Source organism: Corvus hawaiiensis, chromosome 25 (genome assembly GCF_020740725.1).
Source record: "Corvus hawaiiensis isolate bCorHaw1 chromosome 25, bCorHaw1.pri.cur, whole genome shotgun sequence".
In the NCBI taxonomy this organism is placed as follows: domain Eukaryota; kingdom Metazoa; phylum Chordata; class Aves; order Passeriformes; family Corvidae; genus Corvus; species Corvus hawaiiensis.
This window is the reverse complement of record NC_063237.1, coordinates 4,443,456-4,457,833: the sequence shown is the minus strand read 5'-3', so window position 1 is coordinate 4,457,833 and position 14,378 is coordinate 4,443,456. Positions and strand designations below refer to the sequence as shown.

The following is a 14,378-nucleotide window of genomic DNA, read 5'->3' as shown; positions in this document are numbered from 1 at the left end:
TCCCTTTTAGAACTAGAGATCCTCTTTTTAATCTAGAGATCCCATTAAGACCCAGAGATCCCCTTTCAGACCCCGAGATCCCTTTTAGACCAAGAAATTCCCTATTTAGACCTAGAGATCCCCATTTTAGGCCTAGAAATCCCCTTTCAGACCTAGAATTCCCATTTCAGACCCAGAGATCCCCTTTTAGACCTAGAGATCCCTCTTTAAACACTTGCACATAAATCCCATCCCCTCCAAGAGCATTTTTATCCAAGACGCATCGACACCAACAATCAGGAAATTATTCTGATGGAAAAACCCACTCCTAAAGTCCAGGTGTGTCCATGCCCAGAGCCCTCAGCACGCTCCAGCTGAGAGCAGCCGCTCTCCTCCACCATCCCAGCTTTTATTCCTGCTGGGAACGTGAGCAAACCACACAGGAAGGGAATTCTCTGCTGCTCCCCAAGAGCCAAATGTGCACAAACACCCACAAACGTGCACCTCTGTGCCTTGGAGGTCCTGGGGAGAGGCCTTTCTCTCTCTCTCTCTCTCTTTCTCTCAGCATGAGAGGAATGAATTTTTTGGGTGGGAAACATCTGCCCTTCTCTGGGGTTTATTGGCAGGGATGCACATGGCCCTCATAATGGGGCCCATTGTGCGTGCACGAGCACAAAGAGGGTAAATCAATAAACCAGGAAAGCCTCAGTTGTTGGATCGAATGCCAGCCATATCTAATGCCTCCAGGATGCCTCCTGAGCCCACCAGGTCCTTCTCGTTTGATGCCTTCACTTCCTGGGTATCCCAAAAAGAAAAAAAACCCAAGATATTAACTTTCCTTTACAAAAATGGCTTGTGAGAACGCAGGGCCAGGGAAAAGTTTCAGCTTGACCAGCCTCAGCGTCTGCATGGGCTGTGTGGGATAAAGGCGAGTCCAGCACGACCTTGTGGGAACACCAGAGGGGTGGGATCCCACATTCCCACCCCAAAGGTGCCATCAGCACCCCATAATGGGATGATGTTTCTGTGCTACCTCCCAGCAGCCCCACTGCCCTCAGATGGAAGCAAAAATCCATCCAGATTCTCCACAGTGGAAACATCCATCATCTCCCCAGCAAGGACAAAACAGGGACGTTCCCAGCTAACTGAAAAGCAGCCTTAGAGCAGGGAGTGGATTTAAAGGATCTTGGGAGCCCTGTCATCGTGCCACCAGCACTGGCCATGGCCACTCAGTGCCCAGGTCAGCCTTTCTTCCACGTAAGCTGGCACCAGGGGAAGGAGCTGCGTTTCAAACCAGCACCAGCCTTTGGCAGAGGGGCTCAGAGTAGAATAATGATGATGGGATTAGGGAAAAAAAGAAGAATTCATAAAAAACTAAATTAAAAATCACACCTTGCTTCACATTGGAAATCGGACTCGGCCACCGCGCTGAGGTTTGGAGCAAACCTCTTTAAATGCAACCCATTGTGTAGGGAAATTCTCCCTGGGCTCTGGGTTTCCAGCACAGCATTACTGCAGCGCCCCACGTTCCTGAAATCCCCTGGAAAGCTGCGGAAAAAGCACCGTCCTGGCAGGTCTGGCTGTGGTATGTGAATTTTTTGGGACAAGTCTCTGCAAGAGCTGCTGAGCTGCAGAGACAAAACCACTGGCAGAGGGTGGCACAGGCAGTTCCCACCCAGCTCCTCTCAGCTCATGTCTGACACGGCAGAATCAGCTGGCTGGGATACATTTTTCTTTCCCCTCTCCCCCAAAACACACGTGCAAGTTCTGAGTGGCAGACAAAGAGAAACAAGTGCTGCTTTTTTTTGGTGTTTCCCTCCTTTCTCTTCATTTCCTCGTCCCAGTAGCAAAAGGGGAAATTGAGGGGACAGACACGACTGAGTTTGCACTGAAGGGGAAGCAATAAAATCTTCCTATATGCAATAACAACCTCTGCTACTCCTAAATATCCCCAAACTGTCAGAAATAAAGACGTTGAAATAGGCTGGTCTGGTTTTTTGTTTTGCCCACCCATGATAAAATGCAGTTTTCCTCCTCACAGATTGAGAGTTGAGCAAAAGTAGGAGTGAAGATAACACAAGTTCTGTACCTTCTGCTCTGCAAATGCTCCTTTAACCTTGTGCAGCATCCAGCAAACTTGATGGAATCGTTCAGGTCGGAAAAAACCTCTAAAATCATCCAATCCAATCATCAGCCAGTCTCTCAAATAATAAAAACATGTCAAATATTCTTCTCCTTTTCTTCTTCTTCTTGTTCACTCCCCTCGGATTTATGGCATTTGTTGGGAAGCACCTGCACGTGAAGGGTGAAAAGGGAGATTTTGTTCTGTGCCTGCAGTTGGTAGCACAGATTTGGGGACTCTGCCGTGGGACATGGGCACCGGAGGGTGGCAAACAGGCACTGCCATCCCGTGGGAGAGTGTCCCTGCAGGCGTTTAGGAGGACACAACCCTGAGGGTCTGATTTCACAGAATATCCTGAGTGGGAAGAGACCCACGAGGATCATCCACTCCATCTCCTGGCCCTTCACAATCCCAAAAATCCCACTCTGTCCCTGAGAGCATTGTCCTGGAGCTCCGGCAGCCATTCCCAGGGGAGCCTGTTCAGTGCCCCACACCCTCTGGGGAAAGAAACCTTTCCTAAAATCCAACAAAACCTCCCCTGGCACAGCTCCAGTTGTTCCCCCAGGTCTTGTCCCTGGTCACAGAGAGATCGGATTTGTGTCCTTGGCCTTTTGGGGCTTCATATCCCAATCCTTCCAAAGGAAAGAAAGCACAGTGAGGTTCGCTTTCATTTTTCCTCAGAAAGCACCAGGACGAGGCATACCTAAAGGGAAGGGGCCAGCAGGGTGTGGGACTGAGGCACTCAGGTGAAAAAAACCCCAACCCCAGCTGAGTTATTTGAGGGTGTAAAAGCCTCCCCCAAAAGCCCTGCCAATAAAGGGCCCGTGTTTCACACGTTGTTAGGCCGCAGCCGTGAGCCGGGGCGGGGGAGCCCTTTGGAAAGGGGCTGTTCCTGTGTGAAAATCCAGTTGTGAGGGGCTGGGAGGCACAGCTGGACACAGCTGCACACAGCTGCAGGCTGGTACTGGAGCTGCAGCCTTGTGGCAGCCAGCTCTGGCATGTGCACAGGAGGCCCGGCAAGGGGAAGGGGAAGGGGAAGCGCAGTTCGCTCCTGGCTGAGCCAGGAACATCCACCTTCTGCCACAGCTCCATGTTCCTCGCTTCACGCTCCTCTCTCCCCTTTCTTTTCTCTTTTTTTTTAATTTACTGAACAAAAAAAAAATCCTCCCTTTTGATCCCTTTCTCCTGGCAAGTTTCCAAACGCTCCGAGCATCCGACTGGACTCTCAGTATCACCCCAGGCTGGGATGGATAAATCCCACAGCTCCCAAACACCCAGAGGGGAGAATGCTGCTGCTCCCCCAAGCTTTCCATGCTCCCAAACCAGTTCCAGAAGGGGGAGAAGCTGCTGCTCTCCCAACCCTTTCCATGCTCCCAAACCTTTCCATGCTTCCAAAGCAGTCCCAGAAGGCTGCATCTGTTCTGCCTGATCTTTGTGGTGTACGTGGACACGCAGATACTTGGAATTAACAACGGCTTGGAAGGATTTTTGTATTCACACATGACGCAAGAGCAGGGGAAGGAGGGTGAAGGCAGATTAGGATCTGGCCCACCACATGGAACAGGAATATTTGTGCAAAATATTAATTTATTGTCCCTGAGAAAGCAGCAAACTCTCAGGAAGTGGCATTTCATGGGCATTTACTTATTTAGGAAGCACGTGAGATGCCCAGTGGTTGTTGGAACAGGTGACGAACATCAAAATAAATCAGCTTTCCTTCAACATGAGCAACCAGCTCTCCATCCCCAACATACTTGATGTCCAGGAGATCTTTAACAAGGACCCAACAAACCCTAAATTGCTCCAAAATGGCTCTGCTGGCCATCAAAGCCTCATTCAGGCCCTTGCCAGCGGGGTAACGCAGCACCGCAGCGAATGGTAAAAAACAAAATAAATGTATTTTAGTGCTGGCTTCTGGCCAGATCTCCAAGTCAGTAAAATGGGAAACCAACGTGGGCTGGCTGAACCGGCTGTTTGAACTCTGCCCACTTACAAGGTGGTGCTTCCATGGAGATGCCGGTGGGGGAGATGGGGAGGAGGAACAGCAGCAGAGACAGGCAGAGCCCTGGCTTCCTGCTGAAGGCAGCATCAGAAGCTCAGAGGTAAAGGAAAGGAACTCACCAGGCTGACATTTGAAGGGTTAATGGGATTTAAGCTTTGATCTCCCAAGAAAACATGCTGAAAACGTAGCCCAAGGCATGCTCACCATTTTGTTTGCCTGTAAAACAATGCAATTTGATTTTTGTTGGCTTGTTGTTTTTAAGTGGAACCTCATGGGTGTTCTGTTAAATTCAGCCCACAAAAGCAATTTGTGTCATTTTAATGCAGCTCCTGTGCTAGAAATGTTTGTTTTTAAATGCAAGTTTTATTGTTTTCATTGTTGGCACATTAAAAGCTCGATCAATACGAAAAGCAATTCATGATGTCGCCCTTCAAAATTCCAGCCTTATCTACCCCATAAATTGGGGCAAATTTCAAAGCGTGAGGAATAACACGAGCTCATTCTTTTGGAATATGAAAAGAATAATTCCAGATCGTTTCTGCTTTGACCTGTCCCTATCCATCATCTGCCTTAATATTTACAGGCGAGCCAGGCTGAGATACAGCTCTGGGACAGAGGATGGAGCAGAGCATTCTGTGATTTGTTACATGGTAGTTATATTTTAGTGCAGACATCACTTCTAAAACGGAAGAGAAGCCTTCTTTCTGCAGGAAACGTCCAATTCCTGACCAGATACGAAGTGTTTGGGCACAGATTAAAAAAATTCTCCTCAAAATGGGGACGACTCCTGCAAAAAGGGTCAGAACCCAAAGCCTGCCCTCAGGTCTGTCTCCTGATCTACTACTGGCTTTACATTTAGCCTTGTACAGTTCCTTCTACCTCTCAGGGCCTCCTTTTCCCACCTTTACCCAGGGGACAACACTACAGTGGGTTTCTTGCTCTTTGATATTTGAAACATGCTCCGAGATTCCTCAGGTGGAGGCAGGAGAAAGAAATCATTATTGTTATATTTTTATAGCCCGTTTCTCCCTGCAGGGTCCCGGAGGTATTTTAAAGTCTTCATAGTCTTGGGCAAGAAGGAGCAAAGAACAATCAGAGTAAATCTGCAGGAGCAGAAGCAGGATCACTGCAGCAGGAGCTGGACATGGATGATCCCTGTGGGTCCCTCCCAGCTCAGGATATTCCGTGGTTCTCTGACAGATGATTGGATGTGGAGCTGCCACTTCCATTTCCCCTCAAACATCCCCTTCTGATTTCATTTTTCCTTAAAGAGGTTGGCATTACAAGCAGGAACAGGGATAGCGTCAGGTATGACTCTGCATGCCTTCACACCTCATGAAATCCCATCCAGAATGGTAAAATTAATGAGGAAAATTGCCTACTGCAGCAATTTCTGAAATAGCTGTAAATGTTTTATTGCCCGAGCATATGCAACAGCAACTTTAGCAAACATGCTCCAGCGAGTGTGATGGAGAAAGGATACAACAGGATCTTTTGGAGAGGCAGACAGCCATGGGCAGACTCTATTCCTAAATAAATTGGCATTAATCAGCTGATGGCTGCACAGCTTCCTGTAGCAAACCACGCTCAGCAAAGACATTCCCGCTGTATCTCCTTGGTTTCCTGATAATGCCACCACCAGACTGGCGCTTTTCAAAACATTAATTGAGCTGAAAATGTGCCACAGGGGCTGTTTGGTGTCTCAAAATCAAATTGGGTTTGGGTGGGCACCCCAGTAAAGTCTTCAGGGAAATGGAAGGACACTTGCTCGGAGCTCCCACCACCCATGGAATTGTTTCTCTCAGGTCAAAGACGTCTCAGCTGGAGAAATAAAAGAGAAATGACTGCCTGGTAAATGTGGGGATCCTGCCACCAACCCACAGCAGGAGGGGCTCCATCACAGACACCATGGCTGCAGAGGTAGGGCCATTTGTCCACCCTGTCCATCCAGGGCCACTCCACCCAGGCAGGGAAGGACACCAGTGTTCAAGCAAACTTCCCAAAGCACCTCCAAACTCACTGTTGGTGACCAATGGGTGGCTGGTCCTAAGGAGTCACAGGGAAGGACACTGCAGACCCATGACAAGGACTAGAAGGTCAAATAAGGGCACCAAACCAGCCTGGTGACCTTCTGCTGCTGCTGGACCTTGGTGTCCATCACCTCCCACGTGCTGCCAGCCCACCAGGCCCCCGCAGCAGGGACAAAGTGCCAGGGGGGCTCTGAGGAGGTGGCAGGAGCCTTCACATGAGGGATTTGAAAGGCCCTCAAGAGTCACTCACAGGGGGAGCAGAAAGGAAACCAAAGGACTGAAGTGGCCACTCCTCACCTTGTAAAGAAGATTTGAACCCGAGGGGTGCAGAGCACCAGGAGCTCCCCGTTTACCCAGCCCAGGCTGCTCAAAGCTTCTGGCATCTTGCAAGCTCAGCTCAGAGCTGCAGAACTTATTCATTAGACCAGCAAATAGCTGGGGATAACTCATCTATATGCTGGAAGAGGCTCCCAGAAAACATTTGCTAAATAATTTAGGAACAAAACCCAGCAATGATAATAAAAAAAAAAAAAAAAACCCCCCAAGAAGTTTGCTCCCAGATGATCTGCAAATACAAAACAGCAGTAAGTCTATCAGATGAACTCACCTAGTGCTACTCTCATATTCCCTACCATCCTCCCAATCCTCATTCTCCTCTGATTCAGCAGCTTTCCTCCTTTTGGCATTTCTGGCTGGCAGGGCTGGATGTACTTGGTTAGAATTCAATACCACGAGGGGGTTTAGTAACTGAAAGCTGCCTTTTTTTTTTTCCTCCTTTTTTCCCCTCCTCTCTTCAGCAGCTCACAGGAGGTAAACAAAAGTTTAGAAGGGTGCCCTGTATGATTAAGGTCAGTCAAGTTTAAACTGCTTCAGTCCTCCTCAGGTTCCACCAGTAAAAGTCAAAAGCTCCCTTTACGTTCTTCAATTAAATTAAAAGAGGAAAAATGAAACTGCTCTTTGAAATCTCTGGATCAGCTGAAAAATATGAGAGCAGAGCCCTTGCCAGGGTGCTGTAACATTCAAGAGGAGCCTGTCCCAGGTGCTGTGCAAAAGCACATTGCCCAAGACAGGTCTGGACTCTCATTAAAAACTTTAAATGAAGTAAAGCAAGGAAGACGAGAATGAGACTAAGAAAATGAGCACCAAGCTGGAATTCACTTGCTGGCCCTCCTCCAAGCCAAGGCTCAGCTCTGTGTGTTACTTTTAAGATCAGTGTCATGCAGGGGCCTTCAGCCAGAGGCTGCTTTCTGTGGATGGACAGCCACTACCATGGTCCCTCTGGAACCATCCCTTCTACCACACCATCCTTGAACCCAGTTTTCAAAATCACTGCAAAGGGGGGAAAGAAATATTAACAGTGAGGAGACAGATGGTGCCATAATAAAATCCTCTCTCTCTTCTTACTTTTTTCCACTGCTTTTGCTTATCAGGACAGCTCCCCCAAAAGCAGATCGTGCTTGCACTCCACATGTTCATTTTGTGCCTGCTAGATGATCCAAACGAAGAGCTGAAAACCTTTCAGAGCTGATGGCACTGATCTGATGACCTGATGAAGGCTCAAACCAAGAACCAGTTACTAAGGAAATAAAGACAAACCATGGCTGCTCTCCAAAAGAACTCATAAATCTAAACATCTCCTGCTTGCTCTCCTGTAACAGCTCTAATATTTCTTCTGCTTTTACCTTGTGAAGGCTGCTCATTATTACTTTCACCTCTTAGCCTCTCTCAGGATGTCAGCTCCATCTGCCACAACATATCTGGAGCGAATCTCAGAAAGCGCAGTTCAGGTGCTCACTTCTCCCTTCCCCCTGAATTCTCATACTTGACACAACCCTTCAGAATACACAGAATATTTTTTTCAATCAACACACTGCAGTCTCCTCACCTCTCGACTTCTTTTTTTCCCTCTGCCTCTCCATCCCCAATCACTCTCTGCTCATCCTTCACTTCATTCTTACCTTGGGATTACTGAGAGTCATACAGAGGGTGATGCCTCATTTTGCTTAGTAATGGTTTTGCTGAACATCTCAGCCTCCACTTCAGCTGGTACATTAGCAACCAGAGAATAAACTCTAATTGTTTTGACACTCTACCACTTGCCAACCCTGAGCACAGGTAGCACTGAAGGCTGCAGCCTTCAGCTCTGCTTCAAGGAGCAGAGAATTCCAGCCTTTGTTGACTCGTACTTGGCTTCTCCCGTACAAATGTTTTCTGAACTCCTTTCATCTCTACCTCACTGCTGCTGAGCATGTCATTTTCCATTCCCTGTTATTCAACAGCCTTTATATTCACACGCAGCCCAATTTTCTGCCAATATCATCTTTTCATTTATGTCAACTGGATTACATGTTGCTCCTACCTGCCTCCGAGTTACCGCTCATTTTCTGTGTCAGGTGAAGTTATCTCACAGCACACAGAGCGGGTTTTATTCCACAATCGCATTCCTTTATGCCTTCAAATTGCTTGCCACAGAGCAGGCTGTAACTCTCCTCTGCTGTAAAGCTCATCAAGACAAAATAGAAGTATGGGAGCTGGCACTGAGGGTTCTGGTCAGCTGCTCCTCCAGCACGAGCCTTTTTCCAGGAATTATAGGAACAGACATCGCTGAAGAAGATTCTAACACTTGTGGGATGAATAACCTGTCAGTAGGTGAGGCTTTCTCTCTTGTCACATTAATTAGCAGTCATCTCCTTCCTTTAAACATAATCCTTCCAAGACTCCCAGCCTTATTTATTTATTTTTGCCCCTGCAGTTGGGTGTTCTCCCTCCGCGGTCGGGGCTGGCGTCAGTAGATGGCACTGTGACATTCACTCTTCCAGCTTCCTTTTTGTTCAGCCTACGAGCAGAGCTTTGAGAGTTTTTACTAAATTTTTGTGTGCGTATTATAATTAGTTTTTGTTTATGTGAGGTTCTGGAGTCCTTCGGGAGCAAACTGTGGAAGCAGGGAGGTAATTTGCTTTTCTGCTTTCGCCCCACACTCTGATTGAGGTCAGTTCTTGAGCCAGAAGAAGTCTCTGGGTACCAGTCACCGAGGTGATGCTGAGATTCCTGTAAGAAGGGATTATCCCGCATATTATTCCACCACTCTTGCTGCAAGGCTGGCACACCAGACTAAACAGGGCAATTAAAGTGTGCATACAGGGGCACTGCCCTCCAGCAGCTCGGCAATCTCCAGTGCCCAGCTCTTTTTGCCCCGAGACAGCAGATCCGTGGGGCTGTCTCTAGGAGAGGACTCTGGCCTCCAAAGAACAGCACGTGCAAGTGGAAACCCATCCTTTGAGTCCTTTGGTTGAATTCCTAATGTTGGGAATACAACTACAAACCCAGGACTCATTAGCAAACGTGGTACCCCCAAATTCAAAATCTGATTATTTACAGAGATCTAGACTGGGGTTGGTCCAACACATTTGAAACCTGTGGAATGTCAAGACAAAAAGGACACAAAAAAGAATAAAATTCAGTGCAAAAATATGAAATGAGAAAGCCTCCCAACTGGCTTAGCCAACACCATCAGTGTCAGATGCCTTCAGTTATTTGCTTTCTTTTTGGAGGGAGAAAATAACAAACATTGTTATGTTTTATCCGTGCTTAACTCGGGATTCTTGATCTGACGATACCTGGAAACCTCAGTGAAGGCACAGAGCCCTGTTGAGCTAAGTGCTTTTCAAATAGGAGATAATAAATGGATTTAGATGAAGATGTTATCAACTGATTTCACAGAAACCCTTCTCTTTTTTTAAAAAAAAAAAGTGTGAGCTGAATATTTATCAAGTTTTTTACTAAAGCACCTTTAAATTTTTCTTGTGTTTTCTCCTCTGTTTTGAGCAGCAAGTCCACCCCTCCCTTTTAAATTTTGGTGATGATTTAGCAGTGAGTAGCATTTCATAGATGCAAAAAGACAGCAGCAAGTGAGGGAAAGTAGAATTATAAAAAATTCACCCAAAAAAGAAGTGTTAGCATAAACATCTCTCGTAAATATAAACACGTGCCCATAGATTCAGGCACACCCCTGCACAGAGTGCATTTCAGTGTACAAAATGTCCTTTTGACCTCCTAGGATGAAGTGTCCTTAGCAAGAATTACAATTATCATCAAAGGTTGATTAGCAAGTGTCAGATTGACAAGGAGTCATCAGCAAATATAAATATAGGTCCTGGAAGGAATAGAAAGCCTTTGTGGGAGCTGATAGCTCCTTCCAGCACTGAACCTTGATTTTCTACTTCTCCATGACTTTATTTTTAATCAAAGGATGTCAGAGAGAGGAGAACAGCTCCGTGGGCTTTAATATCTGCCCATAAAATATATTCCTCAGAGTGTGACTGACCAGTTGTAACACCCCTGAGACAAGGACAACTCGGGAAAAAAGTTGTGAGTTACTTCAGGGAGGATTTTTTGACATCAGAGACCCCCGAGATGTAGCAGGGGAATTATTTTCCTTTAACATGCTTACAGCTAAAGGATTGGCTTCCATTCAACTAATAGAAGTGTTAGTGCTTAGAGCCTGCATGCCTGGCATTCCTGCAGTAATACAATTCTGTATTAAAATCTATTCCAGTCGCTTGATTTATGAAAATGGTTAAAACGTGCTGCACTCATTCCCAGCTCATTGGATCAAAAGGAGGGGGGGGGGGGGGGGAAAAATAGAGAGAATTAATTTTTAAACAGAAAGAAAAAGCAAGTGAGAGAGGACACGCTGCTGTCCCTATCTCAGAAGTGAAGCTCCAGTCCGTATAAAAGTTGCCTGTATCCAAAATGTGACAATTTTATTTCAGAAGGTGACGACGTTTTAAGAATTTGTTGCAACTTGCGGACAAAGCCGCGGTTGATTCGCTCTCCAGCATTCCCTGGATTTTGTAATATGTCAATACATCATGTTAATGCAAGTTTTTAAAAAAGGGGAAGAGAAAGCAAAAGCTCCCTTCCTTTTTAAGTATGAGTAATCTATCCAAATCCTACTGAGACACACAAAGGAACGCCGGCAATTTTCCCTTTCATAAAATGCGGACTTTCTTTAAATACTTCCTCCCTACATTTTCAAAGCAGGGCTGTATGAAATGAAGGGGAAATGACACCCTTCCCCATTGAAAAGGAGATTATGTAAAACTGCCTGGAGAAGCCAGCCGTGTTAATGCAAATACAAGTATGATCTTATTCATAAGTTGCCATTGTGCTGGCAGAACATGCCTTGGCTCCGTGTGTCCACCTCCAGCTCCGGGTGAGGACGAAAACCCTTTTCTTTCGGGATACGTGCCGCCCCTGGTTTGCAAATAAATATGAAACCCCAAAGATCACTTTAAAGGAGTGGAGGGCTCCATTTGCCATTGTGCTGAGCACTCGATGCCACTTGAAGTTAATGAGAGCAGTCAGCAGCCCTGACAATAAGGCACAGCGAGGATTTTGTGTGCCCAAAGGTGCTGGGGACACTCCAGGAGCAGCCAGGGCTCCTTCCCCACTCTTAGGCAGCAGCCAAAGCACCGAGTGGGGACAGCCTGGCCCTAGGAAGGGTTTGAAAAAGTCAAACCCTGCCTGTGCCACTGGTTGCGTTAGACACAGCCCCTCCTTCTGCCAGCCACTCCAAGATTTCCTCCAGCTGGAAAAGTCCAGGTCATTCCCATCCTCTCCCACACCCTCAGCTGCAGGACACGCTGCATCGGTGCCTTGCTCCCCCCTTGAAAGATTAAAATCATGGACTCCTTAACGTTGGACAAGAGCTCTGAGATCATCAAGTCCAGCCTTTAGTTCAGACCCTAGGCCTGGAACTGTGGGATCAAAGCATCAATTCACCCCAGACCGCATTCGAGACCAAGTGATGCCTCAGAGGAAAATAAAGCACAGGGAAAAGTTGTCCTTGCAAAGCTCTGAAGTCCAATCAAAACCCAGCTCCTGGTTGAAAAATTCAAGATGTAGGCACATGAATTTGTCCTTTTGAAAGGGAAGAATATTGCATGGAGTAAGGGAGATGGGATGCCCTCAGCCACCAAAAGGACAATGAAATAGAACATGGGTGGAGAAGCTGTGCTACAGCAAACAGACACTGAACCTGACCCTTACATTGCTCAAAGTGCCCCTCAAGGCATTTTATTCTTGTATGTGAACAAGAAAAGTCAATCCTGGTACGTTTTTAAGGTAACTTTACAAGGGAGCTGACCCTCTTTCTTCTGTTGACCACTTTTTAATCTTCTCTGCTTCCCATGGAAACTCCTGGTCATGTGAGGAAGCCCAAGGCCTTGGCTGTGTGTATTTAACTTTGGGCCGCTAAAGAAGGTCTAATCAATCTTCATTACATGTGGCTTTTGAAATAGATGCCTACACTGAATGCCCTTCCTGTGCAGCTCCAGTCCAGAGGAGTTTCTGGCTCAGCTTGGAGGACCCTGGGGTCTTTTCATAGGAAGGGCTGTTCAGTATTTGATGGAGAAATGATTACACAACTCTTCCTACCCTGTCCCACTTATATATGGCAGCTGTTACCAGTCAAACTGTATTTATTTGTTTGCTAGCTAAAGGTAGATAATGGCCAGGCTAAACCAAAACTCCTCAGCTATTTTTTAATTGTCAGTACTTCTTCAGAGCAGAAAGGTTTGATTCTCCCCAAAGCTTCAAGAGAGTTAATTCCTGTGTTTTAAAATAAGAGCAATACCAGGTCATTTGATAGAAAAATCTACCTATATTAATTCCTGGGGGGTTGGTTTTGGTTATTTAGGGTTTTTTTTTTTAAAGAATACCTCAAAATATACAACAGGAGTTTACTGTTTGCATCACAGCAATCTGAGCTAGTTTTAAGTGAACATCTAAAATACAAGGTTTTTTAAGCTACAAGAAACCAAAAATTAATGTAAGCTGTATTTTAGCAGTGGCAGTGCAAAGACCTGCAGAGCTTGGTTCAGCAGTCAGGGGCCAAACCCAAGCCTGTGGCTGAAGGTCTGGCCTTTTGGAAATGTGCAAAACGTCATTGACCCCAACATGGGGGAAATTCTGATTTCCAGGCATTTAATTACTTTGCTTTTTAGATCCATTTCCATTGGATAGCAGCACATTAGATCATTGCCCAAAATCTTTATCTGAGGGGTCACATTTCCAAGTGTTTCTCTACTACAAGGACTCAAACATGACATGCATCAACACCCAAAAAAAGAGGAGATGTGGGGAGAAGCTGACTAAATTTAGGGATTTGCTCTTTTTTATTTACTATTTTGGCAGAATTGGGGGAAAGAAAGTTAACTTCCTCTCGTCCTCCCAGCCAGTTTTATTCTTTAATCTCCCCAAAGAATTATTAAATCTTTTAAAAGATCAAACACTCGGATCTTTCACAAAGGTTGTCACAATGAATTCATTTGCAGAGCTTTCATCCCTCCTTCCCCACTGTGCTGAAATAATGTTGACTATTTTTCCCTGTCTCCCTGGCTTGCTGGAAAGATCCAGTGGCAGAGGTTGTTGGAAGGACTCGATCTCCCACTCTTTTCCCACCTGGCACTGAAATATCCCCAGGAATTAAAAATGCAGGTGGCGGGACCTTGCTGTGGCTGTGCTGTCCGAAAAGGAGCCTTGCAAAAGGTGGTTTATGGCACTGCAGAGCAGAGGGAAAGGGAATAGCAGTGATCCCTAAAAAGGAAGGGTGATCCCTAAAAATTCCAGCCTTTAGGCGTGCTCCTCTTGGTTTAAGAGAGCACATCTGATGTTATTGCTTGGTAGCCCAATTAGTACTGGTCAGCGTTGCTTAGAACATCGAATCTCTTTGGTTTAATTAGAGATAGCTCAATTAACAAACACACACACACCCCACAGCAGCAACACAGAGAGATACAATTGACAAAATAACACCATTTTGTTCAGTTTCTTACAGAACCAGAGTCTTTCCTGCCAAAACTTTTAAAGCAAAGATGTTTTAGACAGAGAATATTCATTACCCTGAAGACTGGTCTGCTTCAAATGAGAAACATTTTAAAATAAACGATTTTATACTAAAACAAAAATTTAAAATTGCTGCATTTTCAGAATCCACCCTGAGTTTTACCACACGCCAATGAATCCTCTCAGAGCAGCAAATTATTTTTTTAATTAATCATTTGGCCTTCTAACGGGGTGTGGGGGGAGCAAAGCCAGAGCAGTTTTGGATCAAGTTTTCGGGTTTAATACCCAACAGGTCACGTTGCCCCCATGATATTCCATGTTCTCTGTGACTGAGAGCAGCCAGGATGGGGAGCAGAAGAGGAATGCACGAGGGTGTGGTGCCAGGGATAAAGGAGAG

General features: G+C 46.0%; 1 long non-coding RNA gene across 3 annotated transcripts in view; it reads right to left on the bottom strand.

The window, feature by feature from the left end:
• Window positions 1–9,173, bottom strand: part of LOC125338196 — a 95,072-nt gene extending 85,899 nt beyond the window's left edge. For 2 of the 3 annotated variants that reach the window (XR_007208219.1, XR_007208223.1), the window contains exon 1: window positions 2,069–2,266. This is a non-coding gene — a long non-coding RNA (uncharacterized LOC125338196). Of the gene's footprint in view, window positions 1–2,068; window positions 2,267–8,492 lie in introns of those variants that run through there. The other variant, XR_007208220.1, reaches the window with a different exon arrangement.
• Window positions 9,174–14,378: the final 5,205 nt, after the last annotated feature.